The sequence below is a fragment of the Homarus americanus genome, unplaced genomic scaffold (assembly GCF_018991925.1).
Source record: "Homarus americanus isolate GMGI-L3 unplaced genomic scaffold, GMGI_Hamer_2.0 scaffold32972, whole genome shotgun sequence".
Lineage (NCBI taxonomy): Eukaryota > Metazoa > Arthropoda > Malacostraca > Decapoda > Nephropidae > Homarus > Homarus americanus.
Window position 1 is genome coordinate 246,973 of NW_024754592.1, and position 9,480 is coordinate 256,452.

Genomic DNA, 9,480 nt, shown 5'->3' on the forward strand with positions numbered 1-9,480 from the left:
GAGTGTATTAGTGGAGAGAGTGTATTAGTGAGAGAGTGTAATAGTGAGAGGTAATAGTGAAGAGTGTAGCATAGTGAGAGTGCATTATGGAGAGTGCATTAGTGAAGAGTGCATTAGGCGGAGAGTGTATTAGTGAGAGTGGTAAGAGAGAGTGTAGGAGAGAGTGTATTAGTGACAGAGAGTGAAGAGTGAAGAGAGTGTACAGTGAGAGAGTGCATAAGGAGAGTGTATTAGTGGAGAGAGTGTATAGTGGAGAGAGTGTATTAGTGGAGAGAGGACAGAGGTATAAAGTGGACAGAGTGTGTATAGTGAGAGAGAGAAGAGTGTATTAGTGGAGAGAGTGTATTAGTGGACAGAGTGTATTAGTGAGAGAGGTATTAGTGAAGAGAGTGTATTAGGGACAGAGTGTATTAGTGGAGAGAGTGTATTAGAGAAGAGAGTGTATTAGTGGAGAGTGTATTAGTGGAGAGAGTGTAATAGTGGAGAGAGTGTATTAGTGGACAGAGTGTATTAGTGGAGAGGGTGATAGTGAGAGAGTGTATTAGTGGAGAGAGGATTAGTGAAGGAGAGTGTATTAGTGGACAGAGTGTATTAGTGGGAGAGTGTATTAGTGGGAGTGTATGTGAGAGAGTGTATTAGTGGGAGAGAGTGTTAGTGGAGAGTGTAAGAGTGAGAGAGAGAGGTATTAGTGGAGAGAGGTATTAGTGGACAGAGTATTAGTGGGAGAGAGTGTATAGTGGACAGAGTGTATTAGTGGACAGAGTGTATTAGTGGAGAGAGTGTATTAGTGAAGAGAGTGTCTAGTGGACAGAGTGTATTAGAGAGTGTATTAGGAGAGAGTGTATTAGTGGAGAGTGTATTAGTGGAGAGAGTGTATTAGTGGAGAGAGTGTATTAGGTGAGAGAGTGTATTAGTGAGAGTGTACAGTGAGAGTGTAAGTGGAGTGACAGTGGAGAGAGTGTAATAGTGACAGAGTGTATAAGTGGAGAGAGTGGAGAGTGTACAGTGAAGAGAGTGTTAGTGGAGAGATGGGGAGAGAGTGTATAGTGAGAGAGTGTATAGTGACAGAGTGTACAGGGAGAGAGTATTAGTGGAGAGAGTGTGTATTAGTGGAGAGAGTGTATTAGTGAGTGGAGTGTATTAGTGGACAGAGTGTATTAGTGGAGAGAGTGTATTAGTGGAGAGAGTGTATTAGTGGAGAGAGGTATTAGTGGGAGAGAGTGTATTAGTGAAGAGAGTGTATTAGGAGAGATGGGGAGAGTGTATTAGTGGAGAGAGTGTATGGAGAGAGTGTATTAGTGGAAGGAGGTATTGAAGGAGAGTGCATTGATGGAGGATATGTATTAGTGACAGAGTGTATTAGTGGAGAGAGTGTATTAGTGGACAGAGTGTAATAGTGGGACAGAGTGTATTAGTGGAGAGTGTATTAGTGGACAGAGTGTATTAGTGGAGAGAGTGTATGTATTAGTGGAGTGTAATAGTGGGGAGAGGTATTAGTGAGAGAGTGTATTGGGAGAGTGGACAGAGTGTGTATTAGTGAAGAGTGTAACAATGTATTGAGTGTATGTGAGAGAGTATTAAGGGACAGAGTGTATTAGTGAGAGAGTGTATTAGTGGAGAGAGTGTATTAGTGAAGAGAGTGTATTAGTGGAGAGAGTGTATATGGGACAGAGTGTGTTAGGGGGAGAGAGTGTATTAGTGAAGAGAGTGTGGGGACAGAGAATGTATAAGAGAGTGTATGCATAGGAGAGAGGCATAGTGGACAGAGTATAGTGAGAGAGGTATAGTGGACAGAGTGTATTAGTGGACAGAGGTATTAGTGAGAGAGAGTATTAGTGAGAGTGTATTAGTGGACAGAGGTATTAGGTGGAGAGAGGTATTAGTGGAGGAGTGTATTAGTGGAGGAGTGTATTAGTGGAGAGAGTGTATGTGTAGTGGAGAGAGGCATTAGTGGAGAGAGGCATTAGTGGACAGAGTGTATAGAGTGTATTAGTGGAGAGTGTATTAGAGTGAGAGATGAAGAGTGTATTAGTGGGAGAGTGTATTAGTGGAAGAGTGTAATTAGTGGAGAGAGTGTATGTGACAGATGTAATAGTGGGGAGAGTGTATTAGTGGAGAGTGTATGTGGAGAGAGTGTAATAGTGGACAGAGTGTATTAGTGAGAGTGTAATAGTGAGAGTGTATAGTGAGAGTGTATTGGAGAGAGTGTATTAGTGAAGAGAGGTGATGAGGGAGAGATGTATTAGGTGGAGAGAGTGTATTAGTGGAGAGTGTATTAGTGGAGAGGAGGTATTAGTGGACAGAGTGTAATAGTGGAGAGTGTATTAGTGAGATGTATTAGTGGAGAGTAGTGAAGAGTGTATTAGTGCAGAGTGGAGAGAGAGGTATTAGTGGAGAGATGCATTAGTGGACAGAGTGTATTAGTGACAGAGTGTATTAGTGAGAGTGTATGGTGGAGAGTGTATTAGTGGACAGAGTGTATTAGTGGGAGAGAGTGTATTAGTGGACAGAGTGTATTAGTGGAGGAGTGTATTAGTGGACAGAGTGTATAGTGGAGAGAGTGTATTAGGGAGAGAGTGTAATAGTGGACAGAGAAAGAGTGTACAGGGAGAGAGTGTACAGGGACAGAGGTATTAGTGGACAGAGTGTATTAGTGGACAGAGTGTATAGTGGACAGAGTGTATTAGTGGAGTGTATAGTGGACAGAGGTATTAGTGAGAGTGTATAGTGGACAGAGTGTATTAGTGGACAGAGTGTATTAGTGGACAGAGTGTATTAGTGGAGAGGTATTAGTGGACAGAGTGATGAGAGTGTATTAGTGGAGAGTGTATTAGTGGAGAGTGAAGAGTGTATTAGTGAGAGAAAATAGTGGACAGAGTGTATTAGTGGAGAGAGGTATTAGTGGAGAGAGGTATTAGTGGACAGAGGTATTAGTGAGAGTGTATTAGTGGAGAGTGTATTAGTGGGAGAGTGTTTAGTGAAGAGAGGTATTAGTGGAGAGAGTGTATTAGTGGAGAGTGTGATTAGTGGGAGAGTATTAGTGGAGAGAGTGTATTAGTGGAGAGAGTGTATTGAAGGAGAGTGTGAGGTAGTGGAGAGAGGGAGAGAGTGTATTAGTGGAGAGAGGTATTAGTGGAGAGAGTATTAGTGGACAGAGTGTATTAGTGGACAGAGTGTATTAGTGAAGAGAGTGTATTAGTGGAGAGATGTATTAGTGGACAGAGTGTACAGAGAGTGTATTAGTGGAGAGAGTGTATTTGTGAGAGAGTGTATTAGTGAGAGGGACAGAGTGTATGAGAGTGGACAGAGGGAGAGAGGTAATAGTGTATTAGGAGAGAGGTATTAGTGAGAGAGGTATTAGTGAAGAGAGTGTATTAGTGGAGAGAGTGATAGTGGACAGAGTGTATTAGTGGAGAGTGTATTAGTGGAGAGAGTGTATTAGTGACAGAGGTAATAGTGGAGAGAGTGTATTAGGTGACAGAGGTATTAGTGGAGAGAGTGTATTAGGGAGAGAGTGTATTAGTGGAGAGAGTGTATTAGGGAGAGAGTGTATTAGTGGACAGAGTGTATTAGTGGAGAGAGTGTATTAGTGAGAGAGTGTATTAGTGGAGAGAGTGTATAAGGGAGAGAGTGTATGTGACAGAGTGTATTAGTGAGAGAGTGTATAGGGAGAGAGTATATGGACAGAGTGTATTAGTGGAGAGTGTATTAGTGGAGAGAGTGTATTAGGGACAGAGTGTATTAGTGGAGAGAGGGACAGAGGGTATTAGTGGAGAGTGTATTAGTGGACAGAGTGTATTAGTGGAGAGAGTGTATTAGTGACAGAGTGTATTAGGTGGAGAGTGTATTAGTGACAGAGTGTGTATTAGTGGAGAGAGTGTATTAGGGGAGAGGAAGTGGAGAGAGTGGAAGATGATAGTATGTATTAGGTGAGAGTGAATGTATTAGTGAGAGGTATTAGTGGACAGAGTGTAATAGTGGAGAGAGTGTATTAGTGGAGAGAGAGTGATAGGGAGAGAAGTAATAGTGAGAGTGTATGATAGTGAAGGAGAGGGAGAGAGTGTATTAGTGGAGAGAGTGTATTAGTCAGAGGTATTAGGAGAGAGGTGTATAAGGAGAGAGTGTATTGGAGAGAGTGTATTAGTGGAGAGTGTATTAGTGGAGAGAGTGTATTAGTGAGAGAGTGTATTAGTGGAGAGAGGTATTAGTGGAGAGAGTGTATTAGGTGGAGAGTGTATTAGTGGAGAGAGTGTATTAGTGGAGAGAGTGTATAGTGGAGAGAGTGTATTAGTGGAGAGAGTGTATTAGTGGACAGAGTGTATTAGTGGAGAGAGTGTATTAGTGGAGAGAGTGTATTAGTGGAGAGAGTGTATTAGGAGAGTGTATTAGTGGAGAGAGTGTATTAGTGGAGAGAGTGTATTAGTGGAGAGAGTGTATTAGTGGAGAGAGTGTATTAGTGGAGAGAGTGTATTAGTGGAGAGAGTGTATTAGTGGAGAGTGTATTAGTGGAGAGAGTGGTATTAGGTGAGAGAGGTAATATGAGAGTGTATTAGTGGAGAGGTATTAGTGGAGAGAGTGTGTTAGTGGAGAGAGTGTATAGTGAGGAGAGGTATTAGTGGAGAGAGTGTATTAGTGGACAGAGTGTATTAGTGGAGAGAGGTATTAGTGGAGAGAGGTATTAGTGGAGAGAGTGTAATAGTGGACAGAGGGTAAGTGGAGAGAGTGTATTAGTGGAGAGAGTGTATTAGTGGAGAGTGTATTAGTGGAGAGAGTGTATTAGTGGAGAGAGTGTATTAGTGGAGAGAGTGTATTAGTGGAGAGAGTGTATTAGTGGAGAGAGTGTATTAGTGGAGAGAGTGTATTAGTGGAGATAGTTTACTAATGGTAACATGGCCAGTCCAACGTAGTTGTTCATGGATAATGATAACCTCCATGCTCCTACAGTTGTGGTCAGCGAGAATACTGGAATTTGTTTTCTTGTGTTCCCAGCGAACTCGGAGGATGGAACGGTATCACGTTGGTGAAAGTTTTCAAGTGCTTTGAGGTGCCCCCAGAGCGACCCATGTCTCGCTGCCATATAGCAGGGTGGGAGGACCACTACTCGACATACGTGAAGCTTTAGATAATTTCAGCTCCCTACTGCTGAGGGCACGGGTACGGAATCTGCCAAAGGTTTGGATGCACATCATATCCAGTGTTGAGTCTCTTCGTAAGGGGAGCCCAGATACTGAAAGTGGGTAAACAGAGACGGTAGTACCATTAAGCTGGGTGGAAAGTGGAGGTGGCTGAACACAAGCAGGCTGAAAGAGAATCTGAGACTTACATATATTCCCCGGGCCGAAGTGCGCATATGCATCTGCGTAGTGTAGGAGTTAGCGATCTCTTGTAGGTCATGTGCAGTGTGAGCACCAAGGGTGAGGTCGACTTCATACTGAAATTCAGTGTTGGAAGCTGCCGACACCTTTGTTCCTACCTGGAGTCGTCTTGTGGTGAAAATACCCTTCATCTGGTACTCGATGTTCACCCCGCCGGCTAAATTGGCACTGGCACGAGTAAGGAAGGCAGCCAAGAAAATGGAAAAAGAATTGGCCCCAGTCCACATCCTTGTTTTACCCCCATTTGGATTGGGGTTAAACCCATCGGTGCCATTGGGAATGATACTGTCGATCATTTCCATCGTGGAGTTGCCTCACAATGGCGATGAATTTGGGGCAGCCAAAACGGCTGAGGATCCACCAGAGAGCTTCCCTGTTGACCGAGTCGAAGGTCTTGGATAAGTCGACGAAAGCCATATATAGGTCACGAAACTGTTCTCTACACTATTCCTGTATATGGAGGCAGCAAAGATCATGTCAGTAATGCCACGTGATGGTCTAAAGCCACATTGAGATTCTGGAAGGAAGTTTTCCGCCTTAGGAAGAAGTCTGTTTAGGAGGACTCCGGTAATAATCTTGCCAGCTAGGGACAGCAGCGAGATCCCACGGTAGTTGCCACAGTCTGACCGGTCTCCCTTGTTCTCATAAATATTGACGATGGCGTCTTTAAGAGCTTGGGGATTTCCTCCTTTTCCCATATATTCTCCGGGAAAGTGGAGACGACTGGTAAGCAGAGCTCCTCCTGCTTTATACACCTCGGGTTGGATTCCATCAGGCCCCGAGGCTTTGTTATTCTTCATCTGTTTGAAGGCAGTGCCCTAACTCATCCAGGGATGGAGGATAGCTGAGGTGGGTCAGCTCTGCGTGTTGAGGAACCTGCTGGGTAGTCAGCACATCCACATCGGTGTTTTGGTTGAGCAGCGAATGGTAGTGTTCTTTCCAGCACTTAAAGATGCCTTCTTCGTCTTTAATTAGGAAGTTACCGTTGAATGAGCGAAGGGGGGCTGCGCCATGAGTGATTGGCCCATAAAATGTTTTAGTGGAATTGAAAAAATCGCATATCTTGTGTTGATCTGCAAGTTTTTGAGTTTCACATGCTTTATTTTTAAACCAGTCGTTCTTTAGACTGCGACTTTCGCACTGGGCTGCTGTTTTCTTCTTGCAGAAGGTACAAACTTTGCTCAGAATGCTGAGGGTTGTTCTGCCAGTCAGTTAAAGCAGCACGTTTTTATCATCGACGAGTACATTGATTTCCTGGTCATTTTCATCAAACCAGTCCCGGTGTATTCTTTCGATCTGGACGAGGGTCTCTCTGCAGGTCATGACTGTGACGATCCCCCATTCGGCACTGGGGTTTGGGTTGTTTGTTGTTGGGTTGTTTATCAGCCCATGTTCGAGCTGTTCTCTGAAAAAAATGTGCTACCACTGGATCCTCCAGACGCTTTGTGTTAAAACCTCTTCTAGAGGCTTGTTACCCTCGCCGTTTTGGGGCGACGTGAAGAGAGAGCTTGACTCTGACGAGCCTATGATCAGTGTCGTAGTGGTCCAAGCCACACATGGCTCGGGTGATGAGGACATCTCGGCGATCTCTTTCTCTGACAATGATGTTGATAATGAGATGCCAGTTTTTGGATCGTGGGTGTTGCCACGACCCCTTGAACTTGTCGGCCTGCCTAAACAACGTATTGGTGATACTGAGGTTGTGTGCACCACTTTGCTGAGGAGGAGTAGGCCGTTGGAATTACAAATGCCTATTCCATTTCTCCCACAGATTCCCACCAAATGTCAGCATCTCTGCCAATCGTGAAGTCACCTAGGAGCACAACCTTATCTTCTCTGGGGATAGAGGTTAGCACTCTGTCAAGGTCGGCGTAAAGGCCTCTTGTGTCATCCTCTGCATCCACACACACACCACAAACACACACACACACACACACACACACACACACACACACACACACACACACACACACACACACTAAGCATCCACCACCCCAATATAAATAAACTTCAACGAGGAAAACATTACACAAAAAAACACAGGTTCATTAAAGTCAATAAAACTATCAGCCAGCCTTGTGATGACATCTGTTTCCCGCCATTAGTCTCACACAATGCGTAAACTAGTGGGAAATTTTTCGATCACTTCGGCTACCAATACTTACCTTACATCCATTTTTTCCATTTCTTTTACTCTTATGTTCTTCTTTTCATTACTGTTGGTCTGTTACTATATTTGAAATTTCTCGATAGTTTTAATTGCATTTTATATTACTTCTGTGAATAATTTTTGTTTAATATATCAGCAAAAAAATCGCAACAAATTATTGTAATATTAAGAAAAGTTCTTGAAGAAACCGCGCGAATGTGATTATAAACCAAGATGATTTAATAATAAAAAATAATAAAATATTGCAAGTGGTATCTTACATATATATGACGAAAAATACCTAATATAACCTATAAATATATTCAGAATTATAAGAAGCAGACGAAAAATATTTAAGTCAGGTAGAATAAAACAGATTAGACTTTGTTCACGCCAACTACCAATTGTTTCACTGTCCATCAGTAACATGTGTATGGACAGGTACAGGTGAGAGGCCACCTGTGTTTACATTGTGAAGGGCTGGTGGACACCTGAGATTACCTGACTGCCTCCTTGTTTACGTCTAGCATCACCGAGGCGTCTTGGCCGTGGATAGCCAGACAGAGTGTGTGTGTGTGTGTGTGTGTGTGTGTGTGTGTGTGTGTGTGTGTGTGTGTGTGTGTGTGTGTGTGTGTGTGTGTGTGTGCCCAGAAGTTTACTGATCTCAATAACGAAGTAAAGTTACTTCGTTACCGAGCTCACCCAACTTTTTTTTATGAAGTAACGTTTCTTCTTAGTACTTTTTTCTTTGACTTGAGTAATATTTCAGATACTAATCGGTGCTCTTCGCTACTTCTTCGTTACTTAACCCTGGGCGACTTAACAGTGTGTGTGACATTTTCCCAGGCCATCAGATCTCAGTGGGTGCGTGACATGCTTCCAGCCAACCAAAACAACCACAAAAGAGCTACAAAATAAAACAGAAATTTCTAACATAATTCTTCAAGGTTCAATGAGAGGTTATGTGCAGTAACACACTGTACAGGTGATGGAGTTCTTTTCCTTGTTACTAGTACATGTATTCTGTATATAATTATTGGTGTTTAATTTTCTTAACCCAAATAATGTTGTGAATCATTTAATATACACTTTGAGTTTCTTGTTATTATTATTAGGATCTGTTTACCTACAGGCTACGGGCAGCAGAATTATATGTACAGTAGCGGAACACACTCACTACACTTAAGACACACTCACTATACGGTATACTTACTATGCACTTTAGGCATACTCACTAAACACTAAGACACACTCACTATACGGTATACTTACTATGCACTTTAGGCATACTCACTAAACACTAAGACACACTCACTATACGGTATACTTACTATGCACTTTAGGCATACTCACTAAACACTAAGACACACTCACTATACGGTATACTTACTATGCACTTTAGGCATACTCACTAAACACTAAGACACACTCACTATACGGTATACTTACTATGCACTTTAGGCATACTCACTAAACACTAAGACACACTCACTATACGGTATACTTACTATGCACTTTAGGCATACTCACTAAACACTAAGACACACTCACTATACACGTGACTCACTACACGCTTAAGACACACACACACACTACACTGAAGACATACTCACCACACTCACTACACTTAAAACCCACTTACACAAAGGATTAGTATATCTTTAAATTTTTTCTCTCTCTTTCTACCATGGTGGACAAAAGATAAATCTTATAGCCATGAGATTTTAATAATTTCGAAAGTAATTTTGAAGGCAATGATAATGCTGCTGATGATGGTGATAATGATAGTGATGATGATGGTGGTGATGACAATAGGGCGACAAGCCATGGTAGGCCCTAGCTGTCAATATTAATGACAATTCGCCCGCAAAAAAAAAAACTAAATCTGTGTCAAAATTAATGTTAACAAATTCCTTGTCAATATCCGTGTCAAATCTTCCACCAACAAGAACATTC